The sequence below is a fragment of the Stegostoma tigrinum genome, chromosome 2, assembly GCF_030684315.1.
Source record: "Stegostoma tigrinum isolate sSteTig4 chromosome 2, sSteTig4.hap1, whole genome shotgun sequence".
Classification (NCBI taxonomy): Eukaryota; Metazoa; Chordata; class Chondrichthyes; order Orectolobiformes; family Stegostomatidae; genus Stegostoma; species Stegostoma tigrinum.
The window spans coordinates 41,095,551-41,111,503 of NC_081355.1; the positions used below are offsets into that span (position 1 = coordinate 41,095,551).

The 15,953-nt window shown below is 42.5% G+C and overlaps 1 protein-coding gene across 1 annotated transcript in view; it reads right to left on the reverse strand.

Moving 5' to 3' along the window:
• LOC125460404 (serine/threonine-protein kinase MAK-like) overlaps nucleotides 1–15,953 on the reverse strand; it is a 220,914-nt gene that overhangs the window by 116,271 nt on the left and 88,690 nt on the right. The window lies entirely within an intron of this gene.

Consider the following 15,953-nt stretch of genomic DNA (forward strand, 5'->3'; position numbering starts at 1 on the left):
TTTTTGACTTACCTACTAAACTACCTATTAAACTTTGAACCATGCTGAAAATGGGCCTGAAATCAAATATGAATCTTAAACAAATTTGGTGTAATTTGTGCTGGTAAATTGAAAAGTCCACTTCAGCTAGCTCACAACTCTGCTTCATCCCAGCTCAGCCCTATTCCTTTTCTACCAAGAACAGAAATTGAATTGCATACTGGTTAAAGTGGACAACTCACTAATCAAATGAGCACAAGATACAGGTCGAACAGCAGGAAAAAACAGATCAGATTTTGCCTAATGAGACAAATATCTGATCAACTGGAATAGTGAGATTATGTCTGAAGTGATAACATTTAATAGGTTGCTACATGGAGTACAGGTACCAAGTCTCACCTCCTTGAGAAATAAGGTACAAATATTCTGCTCACTAACAATGTGGGAACCATCACAAGGTGAAAGAGAAATGGAGTTTGGGGCAGCTACTGTCAAGGAACATTGGGGAAAGGCTACTGTTTGAGATCTAAAGTTAAGTGAGGGTCTGTTCGGTTAAAATCAAACCCTCCTAGGGGTCAAAGATAGGAAGGTTAGTGTTTTGTGTAAGAGGGGTCTTTAGTTTTATGGACAGTCAAACTAGTGTTGAATTGAGTTTGTTGAATTGATATGCAAGTTTGCAGAACCAAATTGTATATATGCCTTAATCATAAAAATCCCTGCTTTTGTGTTAAAGTATATTTCTGAAATAAAATCCTGAGTTTGGAAGCGAGAGACCACAACACTGGTAGTTGACATGTTAGTGTCTAGCCAGTGAGATCTGAACTTGACTCACTGCTCCTACTTAATATGGTTTTGGGGAAAAGATTGTAGTACTTTATAGCAGGAGACAGTCACTTGTTCTGTCAGCTAACAATTGACTTTGTTTGATTAAAAATCAGAGTTTGGAGTGTTTGCGTTCACTAACCAGATCAAGTAATAATGTTGGTCAACAATATCTAAATCGTATGCTGGCCTACATATAAGAGGATTTGATATCATGCTGATAAATGTATTCCTGTAATTGTACAGGAACTTGAGGCCATACGTGGAACATTAAATGCACAGTCTCCTGATTGGAGGATGGATGTTTTAACTATGGATGGAGACCAGTGAAGGTTTACCAGACTTGTGCCTGAGATAGCAGGAACAACATAGGAAGAGATTGGATGAGTTCAGGAAGAATGGGAATCCCACAGGATCCTTTAAAATTCTACAAGAGACTAAACAAGGTATGAAGGATGCTCTATGACATGAGTCCAGAACCAGTGGTCACAGTCTAAGAATGTGGAATAGCCCATTCCAAACTGAGAATAAGGTGACATTTCTTCAGAGGAAGTGAGCCTGTGGAATCCTTTGCCACTAAAAGTAGCAGAGGCCAAATCACTGAATATTCAAGGATTTAGATATTGTTCTTCAGGCCAAAGAGATGGAAGTGTATGGAGAGAAAGCAAGAATAGGGTAATGAGTTGGCTTATCAGCTATGACCATATGGCCTACTCCTGCTATTTTCTATGTTTCTGTCCTTATACTTTTTCTTAAAGCTAACTCTGATGATTACCTCCAAAATATTCCCCAGCTGATAACTTCATGGGGGTGAAGTTGGGTTGGTCAAAAGGTAAGTGCAGAATTGTTACACTTTAGATTTGTTTCATGTACAGGTTAAACATGTTCACTTGAATAAGTTAAGATTTCTGCACCCTTAGCAGCATTCTTGGTAATTTGATCCCCTTTAATATCAATGTTGGACAGGATGATGGTGAGATCTCTTCTGGAGTAGTGTCTAGTTCTAGTCACCCAGTTATACAGAACAATATCAAAGAGAAGGTTCAGAAGAGATTTACCAGGGTGTTGCTGGGAGTGAAAAATGTAAATTACAGAGAGTGACTGGGCAGGGTGGGACTTTTCCTGGAGTGTAGGAGGTGCAGGGTGACTTCAGAGGTTTATAAAATCATGAGGGGTACAGACAAGATGAATGGCAGGTGTCATTTCTCTAGATTTGGGGGGATTTCACGACAGGGGCCATTTTTTAAAATGAGAGAGGAGAAAGATTTAAGACAGACATGAGGGGCTTTTTTGTTTAAAGTGTGGTTTGCGTGTAGAATGAATTTCCAGGAGGAAGTCGTGAATGCTAGTACAGTTCAATATTTCAGATATTTAGATAATCAGATCAATAAGAAATGTATGGAGGGATTATGGGCCAAGTGCAGGCAGATTGGCCTGAAGAATGTTTGTGCTGTATGGCGAAGAATAATTTTCCTCACAGCTTGGTGAATTATCTACATGCCTACTCCTTAGTAGTCATCTGACTGTGAATGCCTACAGACTCCTATCAGCATGCCTGTCCCCCGTTTTATTCCTACATGCTACTCACAAAGCCTCATTTAATGAGATACTGACCTTACTTACTGCAGTAGGTGACTCCTTAATCAGGAAGGCAATATCAGCTCTTAAAACATAATAGAGGTTAAGTCCCATACAACACAATGTTGAATTGCCAGTCTTGTCCTTCTGCAATTCTGTCATTCCACAGCCTTAAGGCACGACTAACAATACTCCTAGCACTTAAACATTCATGTCTTTCTATTTTGGACTCACTAGCACATGGCAGCTAATCTTGAGATTAAAAGCAGGGCCTCAATGATTGTAATCCACTGCTTAACTTGCTGAACTCTTCGTGAAAGACTGCATCTCTCATTCCACCTATATCTTTGATACCAATGTGTACCACAGCCTGTCTTACCACTTCCCCCTTCAGCAACGTCCTTGACCCTAGCACGGAGGAAACACCTTCCCAGAGTCCTTTCTGCAGCCAAGAAATGACTGGCTGGTCCCCTATTGAATACCCTAATACTCCTTTATTCTTCTCCCATACACAGTTAGACCTCTTAGTGCCAGTGTGTTGCCTCTGTCACTCAAGAAATCAGTGCACTCAGCAGCTTCCAAACTTGCAAGTGATGTGAGTAGGACTTTATTCTTGCATTATTGCCTGTTCCTTTCTAACCAGTGATCCCTCATTCCCTTCAACTGCAGTATAGGAGCCTCTCTAATGATACATTCATGTGGTTCTCAGGCTTGTGAATGTAGTGTCTCCAACCATTGCTCAAGCTCCTCAATAGAACAAGCTTTGACAGTTGGGAGAATGCCTATAGGATTGATCACATACCACAAAGACAGGTCACACTACCAACTCTGCTGGTTTTGCCTGCCATGATTAAAACTCATTTGGTCTTCATAGTTAGCTTTAAGATTCCTAAAAAGGAACATTGCTTACCTTTTCATTGTCATTTCTTATTCCTGAAATATCCATAGTGTTTCAGTTAATCCCCCAAGTAATTACAGGGGTGAGGGAAGGGAGGTCACTGACCACTGATGTTGCTCTGATTTTACACACGCCCACCAGTTCAGTTGCATGCAGTTGAAATTGCTTCAGCAAGCAGCCTCAGGGTTAATGTTTACATATTGACCTTTCTGAACTTCACTCTCTGGTAAGCAGAATTGGAACCATATTGAATGACTAGTATTAAGTGGATGATCCACGTCTATCACCTCAGAGTCCCCAGCACCACAGATGTCTGAAAACTGGTGATTTGATTCAGCAAAAAAAATTGGAGGCACTGGATACTGCAAAAGCAATAGGCCCTGAATACATTCTGGCAATAGGACTGGAGACATGTACTCAAGAACTTGCTTCTCCCCTGGCTAAGCTGTTCCAGTATAGCTGCATTGTTGGTTATATAACAATGTGAAAATAGTCTAGGTATGCCCTGTACACAAGAAGGATAAATCCAACTAGTGCAATTGTTCAGTCTGCTCTTAATTGCAGGTGTGATTGAGTGCTATCAAGCAGCACATGCTTAGCAACAACCTGCTGACTGAGACAGAGACTGGCCCTGGCCTCATTTCAGCCTTGGCTCAAACATGGACAAAAAGCTGAATTCCTGAGGTGAAGAGAGTGTGACAGTCCTTGACAACAAGGCCACATTTGACAGAGTGGGGCATTAAGGAGCCTGAGCAAAACTGGAGTCATTTGCTGAAAGTTATAATTAACTTATAATAACTTATAATACTTGGTAGTTAATGTTTAAATTGACATGTAAGATGTAATCTGGTAGTTTACATCAAAACTTTTGCATGTGGATAATTGCAGCAAAGCCAGGCATGACTAGTTGGCAATTTTTCTTGGAGAACACTTATTGTAAGCAAATCTGTGTACATGCAGGGTTTCAGTAAAATGTTAAGGTAGTAAGTTTCGATTGTGAAATATTCTGATGTTTAGTGCCCACACACTGACATCCTGTTTCATTCTGGCTGTTGGTGATACCGGACATAAAGGCAAAGGGAACTTTGACTTGACAGCACTACCCCTCCACCCTACCCAGTCCCAAATGAGTGTACATTACAGGACACCCTATCTTTTATCATGATCTTTTAGGGGCCTGGAACTTGGTAACCTCCACACGTGCACTTCTCTATCTGAGACGGTGCCCCTCCTGATGCAGCCACGACTGCAAACAACAACCCGGTTAGGTTCGCTGACGGAGCACCGAGCGTGTAGTGTGACTCAAACCTGAATTGGGGATGTACTGATGCAAGGGGAGTAAAGTTAAATGACAGCAGCTTGGCATTGGATGTGCTGGCTTTTTGTCTGCTCTTTGGTCGAAGTGATTGAAGCATTGGACATCCTGCTTGGTATTGATTTCGCCAGATCAATGAAGAGTGGACGTTGGTCCTCTTTGGACTGGTTTTGCATCACTAGAGAGCTGCAAATACTCCATGCATAACAACTTGAATCATCCGTTGGACATTCCCCCTGAGTCTTCTCATCTGGGGAGAGATTTCCTATATGGGCTGCTCTGATACACTCTCTACTGCCTCGTCTTTGGCTCCATTTTGGACTACCTGGTGTTCTGTCTTTCACCTGGACATCTTGATGGTCTCCCTTCAGCTTGTGGACCCACTCTTCTTCGTGTTCTGTTATCTGGACAATCCGATGGTGCTTCAATTCCCACATTATGGAGGTCTTTACGCAGGTTTGCAGTACTAGTGAGGATCTGAAATCATGAGCTTTATACGGATATTAGAACACCTTTCTGGCTCCCCAGGCTACAATGACCTTACCAGAGGAATTTGTATTTTGTTTTTGTATAAAGTACAAGAGGTAACTGCATTCTGTAGACATGTAGTGTATCGAGTATAGGCATTGGGGTGACATGTTGCAACTGATAAGAACATTAGTTAGACCATTTTTGGAAAAATGCATTCAATTCTGGTCTCCCTGCTTTAGGAAAGATGTTGTAAAACTTGAAAGGATTCAGAAAAGATTTAAAATTATGTTGCCAGGGTTGGAGGGTTTGAGTTTTAGGGAGATGCTAGATAGGCTGGGGCTATTTTACTTGGAGTGTTAGAGACTGAGGGGTGGCCTTCCAGAAGTTCATAAAATCATGGGGGGCCTGGCTAGGATGAATAGCCAGGTCTTTTCCCCAGGTTAGAGGAGTCCAAAGCTAGAGGGTGTAGGTTTAAGGTGAGCAGGTAGTGATTTAAAAGACACTGACGTAGCAATCTTTTTATGCAGAGGGTGATGCTTGTATGGAATAAGCTGCCAGAGGAGGTGGTGGACACTGCTAAAACAACATTTAAAAGGCATCTGGCTGGATACATGAATAGGAAGGGTTTAGAGGAATATGGGTTAAATTCGGGAGGCATGGTCGCACAGTGGTTAGCACTGCTGCCTCACAGCACCAGGGACCCGGGTTTGATTCCAGCCTCGGGCAACTGTCTGTGCGGAGTTTGCACATTCTCTCCATGTCTGCGTGGGTTTCCTCCGGGTTGTACGATTTCTTCCCACAGTCCAAAGATGTGCAGGGTAAGTGGATTGGCCATGTAAAATTGCCCATCGTGTTCAGGGAGGTGTAGATTAGGTGGGTTTAGATTAGATTAGATTCCCTACAGTGTGGAAACAGGCCCTTCGGCCCAACAAGTCCCTTGAACACTGCCCCTTGAAGCATCCCACCCAGACCCATCCTCCTATAATCCACACAACCCTGAATGCTACGGGCAATTTAGCATGGCCAATCTACTAACCTGCACTACTTTATATTGTGGGAGGAAACCGGAGCACCCTGAGGAAACTCACGCAGACACTCGGAGAATGTGCAAACTCCACACAGGCAGATTTAGGGACCATAGGATGGGGAAGGAAACTGCAGGGGATGGGCACAGTAGAAATGTGGAGCTTATTCAAGGAAAAGCTCCTGTGTGTCCTAGATAAGTACGTACCTGTCAGGCAGGGAGAAGCTGTGGAGTGCGGGAGCCGTGGTTTACGAAGGAGATGGAATCTCTGGTCAAGAGGAAGAGGGCGGCTTATGTTAGGATGAGATGTGAAGGCTCAGTTAGGGCACTTGAGGGCTATGAGGTAGCCAGGAAAGACCTAAAGAGAGAGCTCAGAAGAGCCAGGAGGAGACATGAGAAGTTGTTGGCGGATAGGATCAGGGTAAACCCTGAGGCTTTCTATAGGTATTTAAGGAATAAAAGAATGACGAAAGTAAGATTAGGCCCAATCAAGGATAGTAGTGGTAAGTTGTGTGTGGAGTCAGATGAGATAGGCGAAGCACTAAATGAATATTTTTCAACAGTATTCACTCTAGAAAATAACAATGTTGTCAAGGAGAATACTGAGATACAGACTACTAGACTAGGTGGGATTGAGGTTTACAAGGAAGAGGTATTAGAAATCCTTCAGAGGGTGAAGATAGATAAGTCCCCTGGGCTGGATGGGATTTATCCTCGGATCCTCTGGGAAGCCAGGGAGGAGATTGCCGAGCCTTTGGCATTGATCTTTAATTGTCATTGTCTACAGGAATAGTGCCAGATGACTGGAGGATAGCAAATGTGGTTTCCCTGTTCATGAAGGGGAGTAGAGACAATCCTGGTAATTATAGACCAGTGAGCCTTACCTCAGTTGTTGGTAAAGTGTTGGAAAAGGTGATAAGGGATAGGATTTATAATCATCTAGAAAAGAATAAATTGATTAGGGATAGTCAGCACGGTTTTGTGAAGGGAAGGTCGTGCCTCACAAACCTTATTGAGTTCTTTGAGAAGGTGACCAAACAGGTAGATGAGAGGAAACCAGTTGATGTGGTGTATATGGATTTCAGCAAGGCGTCCGATAAGGTTCCCCACAATAGGCTATTGTACAAAATGCGGAGGAATGGAATTGTGGGAGATATAGCAGATTGGATTGGAAATTGGCTTGCTGAAAGAAGACAGAGGGTGGTAGTTGATGGGAAATGTTCATCCTGGAGACCAGTTACTAGTGGTGTACCACAAGGGTCGGTGTTGGGTCCACTGCTGTTTGTCATTTTTATAAATGACCTGGATGAGGGCGTAGAAGGATGGGCTAGTAAATTTGCAGACGACACTAAGGTCAGTGGAGTTGTGGATAGTGACGAAGGATGCTGTAGGTTGCAGAGAGACATAGATAAGCTGCAGAGCTGGGCTGAGAGGTGGCAAATGGAGTTTAATGTGGACAAGTGTGAGGTGATGCACTTTGGTAGGAGTAACCAGAAGGCAAAGTACAGAGCTAATGGTAAGATTCTTGGTAGTGTAGATGAGCAGAGAGATCTCGGTATCCATGTACACAGATCCTTGAAAGTTGCCACCCAGGTTGACAGGGCTGTTAAGAAGGCATACAGTGTTTTAGCTTTTATTAATAGAGGGATCGAGTTCCGGAATCAAGAGGTTTTGGTAAAGCTGTACAAAACTCTGGTGCGGCCGCACGTGGAGTATTGTGTACAGTTCTGGTCACCGCATTATAAGAAGGACGTGGAAGCTTTGGAAAGGGTGCAGAAAAGATTTACTAGGATGTTGCCTGGTATGGAGGGAGGGTCTTACGAGGAAGGGCTGGGGGTCTTGAGGCTGTTTTCGTTAGAGAGAAGAAGGTTGAGAGGGGACTTAATTGAAACATATAAAATAATCAGAGGGTCAGATAGGGTGGATAGGGAGAGCCTTTTTCCTAGGATGGTGATGGCGAGCACAAGGGGGCATAGCTTCAAATTGAGGGGTGAAAGATATAGGACAGATGTCAGAGGTAGTTTCTTTACTCAGAGAGTAGTAAGGGAATGGAACGCTTTGCCTGCAACGGTAGTAGATTTGCCAACTTTAGGTACATTTAAGTCGTCATTGGATAAGCATATGGACGTACATGGAATAGTGTAGGTTAGATGGGCTTGAGATTGGTATGGCAGGTCGGCACAACATCGAGGGCTGAAGGGCCTGTACTGTGCTGTAATGTTCTATGTTCTAAATTGCTCTGAAACTCAGAAAAAGGAATGAAACTGATATATCACTCAGCCTTGACCAAGGCACTGAAACTGACAATGCAAAACACAGTCCTGTTCCCTCTGAAAAGTCTTCCTAAAATTGGGGGCATCATCTCAGAAAGTAGTCAAGCGATAGCCTAATATATTCATACTCATGAAAGTATATCTATTAGATACCAGTCCAAGATACCACTGTCATGTGGGTAGATTCTTTTCCACTGGTGGGACAGACCACGAGAGGTGGTGGCAGTGGTATACATTGGGAGGGAATTGTCCTAAATCTTATGGCATCAGGTTGAACATTGACAAGGAAACCTCCTGCTGATTATGGTTGTATGAGCAGGCCAATTCACAATGCTGTATGCATTGCTTCTCATGATGAAGTCTCCTTCCACTATTCTATCGGTCAACAGGATACAGTGTATTACATGTTCACAAGGAGTTTCAGTTTACAATGGTGTGCTAGACATTGTTACAGAGACCAGAGGTGGACCAGCTATTAAGTGTCATTCCTTTGAGATCCTAAGTGAGATCCTAGTAATACTAATTGGGAGGATGATTCCAATGCCCATCACCAAGCTTGGCTTGGTACAACCAAACTGATCGAACTGGCTAAGAAAGAACTATCAAATAGTGTTTGAGGTGGTCTAGGAGAGAACAACTCACTTGACATCATCCTTAGCAATTTATCAGTCACAGATGCACTGGGCCTTGACACTTCTGCACTTTAGTCTTTGGCACTGGGTGCTGCAGTATAATTGTGAACAGTGCAGCAGGATTTTGAAGGGGGGCAGACTGTAAAGTGTGGCTGGGAAGGTCAGAAAGAAGGAGTTGGATTGTTAACAGTTGGCATCACCCTAACTTTAAAGGGATTGATGTGACTGACTACACTAGGCATATGTCTAGGACTGTTTGGGAAGGGTAGGTGGGTGTAGGGGAGTGTAAACAGATATTGGGACTTGTGGAATCAAGAATCCTAATGACAACTCAGGATGAGCTACTCGGAAGGGGAGGTGGATATTAAGAGACTCACTTATATGGTTAAGCTGAGGCTGGAAGTTGCTGTATCAGGGTCACATTCCACTGTCTAAATCAAAAATGCACTACGAAAAGAAAATGGCTGAAACCACATTTGGAGTGGGAGGGTTAAATGACTCAACCTGTCAGGGAGGAAGCTTAAGGACAAACTATTCAGTGGCTTTTAAAGGGGAACTACATCGGTCATATGCACCTAAAAGGTCTAGAGTAAAGGTCTATAGGATGCATACTCCCTGGTATATCCATTGTTCCTGCTTTGTACACAGACAATGCACACTTGAGAATCATCAATCAGTTCCAGCAGCACACAAATCTGTTGTTCCATCTGAGTATTCCTGATGTCATCAGCTCTATGTGCAAAGTGCATTGCATGAATCTATACATTTGGAATGAACTGTTGCTGGATGTTCTGACAATACATTTAGCACCTACACAAACACACTGAAAACCAGATGCATGAAAGTTAAAGTTCACAAAAAATGTATACAAATTTAGAAAAATGAGACAACCTGGTTCACCTGTACCATCAAACTGTCCTTGCAATGTTTTCTTCCTTTTCTCCTACCCTCTATAGATTAGATTAGATTCCCCAGTGTGGAAACAGGCCCTTTGGCCCAAAAATTCCACACTGCCCCCTGAAGTATCCCACACAGACCCATCCCCCTATAATCCACACACCCCTGAACGCTACGGGCAATTTAGCATGGCCAATCTACCTAGCCTGCACATCTTTCCGGCTGTGGGAGGAAACCGGAGCACCAGGAGGAAACCCACGCAGACACGGGGAGAATGTGCAAACTCCATACAGATAGTTCCTGAGGCTGAAATCGAACCTGGGTCTCAGGCGCTGTGAGGCTGCAGTGCTAACCACTGAGCCACCGTGCCACCCCTCTATATCCAAGTGCATTCCTTGGTCCTGCAGTTTGGGTAGAGGGACCCTGGAGCTTTGATGGGATGACCCAACGGGTAGTTGTGCTTAGACCAGGCAGACATACTGAATGTTTACTTGCCAGATACAACTTGATCCTTCTCGGTTTTGACAAAAGACCTTTATATCCTCTTTAGCCACATTCGAGCTCACGGAAAATTGGAGAATAGTCAATGTTGTCCTTTTGTTTAAGAAAGGCAACAGGAATAATCTGGAAAATTTTAAGCCAGTGAACCTTGCATTAACAGTAGGAAAATTACTGCAGGAGATTCTGATAACAGAATTTATGCACATTTGGAAACAAATGGACTTATTAGAGAGAGTCAGCATGGCTTTGTGTGGGAGAGCATGAAATCAGATTTCTCTACCGGGGGTTAGGTTGATTTTAATAAGATCAGATATGATTTGGCTACAGTAGACTGGGAGGAGGTACTTTTAGGAAATCTGTTTCAGAACAGTGGGATGCATTCAAGAAGGAAATATGGACAGAACAATGTGGAGAAATATGGAGAATACTGTCAACATGTTTCAATAAAGGTGATAACTTCAAATTCTGTGAACTGTCGATTTCAAGGAATATTAGATTAAGTGAAGAAAGGAAGGCTTATGGAAAATATCAAGGGCTCAAAACAGAAGAACCCTAGACAACCATAGAATATACAACTTAGAAGGAAAGTTAGGAGAGGTAAAAGGGAAAATGAAAGGATACTGGCAGTAAAGTACAGTGAAATCTAAAGTTATTTTTTACAGTTACATTAAGTGTAAAAGTATAAGCCCCATTAAGGACCACAATTGTAATTTTTGTGTGGAGCTAGAGGATATGATGGCCCAGTAGTCAGCAACATTGCCACATAGTGCCAGGGATCCAGCAGTGGATGACTGTCTGTGGTGGGTTAGTAGTCAACAACGTTGCCACATACTGCCAGGGATCCAGCACTGAGTGACTGCCTATGTGGACTTTGCATGTTCTGTGTGGGCTTCTGCCAGGTGCTCTAGTTTCTTCCCACAGACCAAAGTTGTGCAGTTTAGGTGGATTGATATGCTAAACTGTCTGTTGTATCCAGGGATGCAGAGGCTGGGTGGAGTGGCCATGGATTTGCTATAACTTTTGCCCACTTATTTAGTCTATGCCTTTATAGCTTCTTTATGGCATCTTCACAGCTCACTTTGCCAGATCACGTTAACTAGCTCTGCTTTTGTATCATTCCAAATGCACTTATTTAAGTTCAGAATACTAATTTTGAAACCACACTTTTTTTGCTCAAACCGAACACAAAATTCAATTCTGTCATGATTGCTGCTATCTATGAGTAAGATCATTAATTCTATCTTGCTACAAAACATCAGATTGAGTACTGCTCAATTTCTGATTAACTCCAGTTGGTTCCAAAAAACTAGCCTCAAAACATTCTATGAACTCTTCATTTAGGCAATTTATCCCCATCTGATTTTTCAAAGTTTAGTGAGCTTGTGTAATTTTTCTCTGTTATGTTGATACTATTAATTAACAAAGCCACCCCCCCACCAACCATTTCCTAGATTTTTGTCCTTCTTAAATGTCACGTATCCTTCAATCCTCAATTCCCAATCTGTGGCATCTTGCAACTTCATCTCTGCAAAGGCTATCAAATTGTATTTATTCATTTTGTTTTGCAGAATCAGTTGATTTGTTTTGAGTGCTATGTGAATTCAGATACAAAGTCTTTAGCTTTGCCCTTTTATATTTTTGCAACCACTGGCTTTACCTAATGATTTACACTTAGATTTACATTTTCTATCTCATCCTATCATAGTAATTTTCTCATTTCTCATATTCCTAGTCTATTCTCAATCAACAGCAAAATGATAGAATAGCTCACAATAGTGAAATCAAGTGGCACTTGTTCAACAATTTCATAGTAACATGTAAGTTAGGAGCAGGAATAGGTCATTTGGCCCCAGCATCTCATTTTCTATTTGGGAACTCTGCAGCCTTCTGGACTCAGAATCAAATTCAACAATTTTAAGGCTAGAGACACCTTTCCCAATGTCCTTACCCAACTTCCACACCAGGCCTTAAAATCACATGGTCTGTTTTTTCACACAACCTATTGTTAATCTTAAATCTCCTCATTAGTAACTATTTGTTCTCCTAGGCTGATTTTTATCCAATCCTTTGTCTGTCCAGCTGTTTTTCTCTCTTTGCGGGCTCTATCTCCACCTATCGTTTACTCCTTAGCCCTTCTCCCCACTCTATTTTCTGCATGAAAAACATTCTTTTTTTCTCTGAGCTGCCATTAGTTCTGTTAACTCTGATTTCTCTCTAGATGCTGACAGACTTGCTGAACTTTTCCAGCAATTTCTGTTTTTGTTAGGTCATTTGGGCCTTTGAGCCTGCTCAGCCATTCAGTCGGATCAAGGCTGATAATGCAAATCATCCAACTCTATTCCTGCTTTCTCCCCATGTATTTTGATCCCTTTATCCCCGATAACTATACCTAAATCCTTGAAAACATTCACTGTTTTGAGCTCAATAACTTTCAACAATGTGGCAAAGAATTCTACAGGCTCACCGCCATCTGGGTGAGGCAATTCCCCATCTCAGTCCTAAACAGCTTACCCCATACCCTTAGGTTGTGATCATTGGTTCTGGATTCCCTGGTCATTAGAGATATCTTTCCTGCATTTATCGTGGCTGGTCTGTTAGAATACTATAGGTTTTTTTATGATAACACTATACCACCTCCACCCCCAACCCCTCATTATTCTTGTAAACCCCAATTAATCTAGTCCTAATTAGACCAGTTTCTCTTCATAGTCGGACCTGTCATCCTACGAGTTAAACTGGTAAATCTTCAGAAAACAATGAATACTGAAGAGATTCATCAGGTTTGGCAGCATCTGCGGAAAGACTGATATGATACTTCTTCAGAATGTCTGTGTGCTCCATACAGAGTCAAAAGAAAAAATTCTTCCTCACATAAGGGGATCTAAACTGCACACAATACTCCAGCAAGGTCTTGTACAATTACAACAAAGCATCTCTGCTCCTGTGCTCAAATCTGGTGCTATGATGGCCAACATACCATTTGCTTCTTCACAGGCTGCTGTACATGCATGCTTACTTTCAGCAATCGGCGCATAAAAACACCCAGATCTCATGGAACTGCTGCCTTTCCAAAGCAATTGGCATTCAATAATCTATCTCCCTGATTTTCGCTCTGATGTGGATAACAAATCCGTTGGCATTCAAAAAATAACCCATCTCCCTGTTTTTACTCTGAAGTGGATAACATTACATTTATCCGCATTGTACTTCATCTGCCATGCAGTTGCCCACTTACTTAACTTGTCAAAATCGCACTGAAGCATCTCTGCATCCTCCTCACAGTTTCCCTCCCACCCAGCATTGGCTACAAACTTGGAGATATTACATTTAGTTCCTACATCTAAATCATTGCCTGTGTAGAGGTTGCACATTCTCCCAGTGTCTGCGTGTGTTTCCTCCGGGTGCTCCGGTTTGCTCCCACAGTCCGAAGATGTTCAGGGTAAGTAGATCGGCCGTGCTAAATTACCCATAGTGTTCAGGGGTCTGTGGGCTATAGGGAGATGGGTCTGAGTGGGATGCTTCAAGGGGCAGTGTGGACTTGTTAGGCCGAAGGGCCTGTTTCCACACTGTAGGGAATCTAATTAATGAATCTAATCATTATTATATGTTACGATTAGCCTAGCTCTAAGCACTGATCCCTGTGGTATCCCACTAGTCACTGACTGATATTCAGAAAAGAAACATTTCTTCCTGTTCTTTGTTCCTGTCTGCTGAGCAATTCTCTAAACATCTTGGTACACTACACTAAACCAATCTCATGCACTTAAATATACTAGTCAATAACATTCAGTTTGGTTCTGCCAAGACCTCATTACAAACTTGGTTCAAACATGAACAAAAGAGGTGAGGTGAGAATAACTGTTTTTTTGACAGCAAGGTAAGATTAGACAGAGCATGGCATCAAGGAACCCTACCAAAATTGGACTGAGTGAGAATTGGAGAAAAAGCCATATCTAGCACAAAGGAAGATCATTATGGTTACTAAAGGTTAAACATCTCAGTCCCAGGACATCCCTGCAGGTGTTCCTCATAGTAATGCCCTGGATCCAACATTTTTCAGCTGCTTCATCAGTGATCTTCCTGTCATGATAAGGTCAGAAGTGCAGATGTTTCTGGTGATTTCACAATGTTCAGTACCATTTACAATACCTCAAATACTGAAGCAGCCCTCGTTCATACATAGCAACTCAAGGACAATATTCAATATTGGACTTAAAAGTGGCAATGAATATTCATGCCACACATGTGCCAAGCAAAATTCATGTCTAATAATAGATAATCTACATATCACCCCTTTATAATCAACAGTAGTGCTATTGTTGAATCCCCCACTGTCCACACCAATCATCACTGATCAGAAGCTTAATTGGACCAGTTGTATAAATACTGTTGCTACAAGAGCATGTCACAGCTAGGAACTTTGTGGGCAGTAATGTCTGTTCACCATTAACAATATACAAGTCAGAAATGTGATGGAATATTCTCCACTTGCCTGACCAGGTGCAGTTCCAACAGCACTCAAGGAATTAAACACCTGGACCACTCCCCCCTGGCCTTTCACCTGCTGTCAATTTTCATTGAAGTTCATTGAATCTGTATGATGTGGAAACAGGCCACATCGCCCATTCGAATGAGCATTCCACCCAGACCCATTCCCCTAATTCCCTAATAACCCAGCTAACCTAAGCAGTATGGGCAATTTGGCATGGCCAATCCACTTACCCTGCACATCTTTGGGCTATGGGGGGAAACCGGAGCACCCAGAGGAAACCCGCGCAGACACAGGGAAAATGTGCAAACTCCACACAGACAGCCACCCAAGACTGGAATCGAACCCAGGTCCCTGACGCTGTGGGGCAGCGGTGCTAATCACAGAGCCACCATGCCACCAATCTGTCAAATCAGAACTGTTGGTGTAACATTGGTCGCCTCAATTTCTCTGCCCTCCTCCTCCTTACCCATTCTAACCTATCATCCCGGTGAGTGCCTTTACTCCAAGCAAAAAAAAAGTTCTGAGGAAGGGTCACTCAACCCAAAACATTAACTCTGATTTCTCTCCATGGCTGCTACTAGACCTACTGAGGTTTTTCAGCAATTTCTATTTTTGGAACTAAACACCATCTACGCTACTTGATTGGCACTCTATTTACCCATTCAAAATCCATTCCCGTCATTGCTTTGTAAGGTAGCAACATGGTAAAGCATCGACAAAATGTAATGCAGTAACTAACAAAGGCTGCTTTGAAAGTGTCTTCCAAGAAGAAGGTGGAGCACATGAATTGCATGGTAGCACCACTACCTGCAAGTTCCCCTCCAACTGACATACCATCCTAACTTGGAACTATAATGCTCTCACTGTCACTGGGACAAAATCCTGGAGCTCCTTCCCGAACAGTACTGTACATATATCCTCAAAGACAACAGCAGTTTCTTTCTCAAGGGCATTTAGGGTTAGGCACTAACTGCTTGCCTAGTCAGCAATACCTACTTTCTAGGAATTAATTTTCAAAAATGCTGATGTTGTCCAAACCTCTGATAATTTTCTGAAACTTCAATTTTCAAA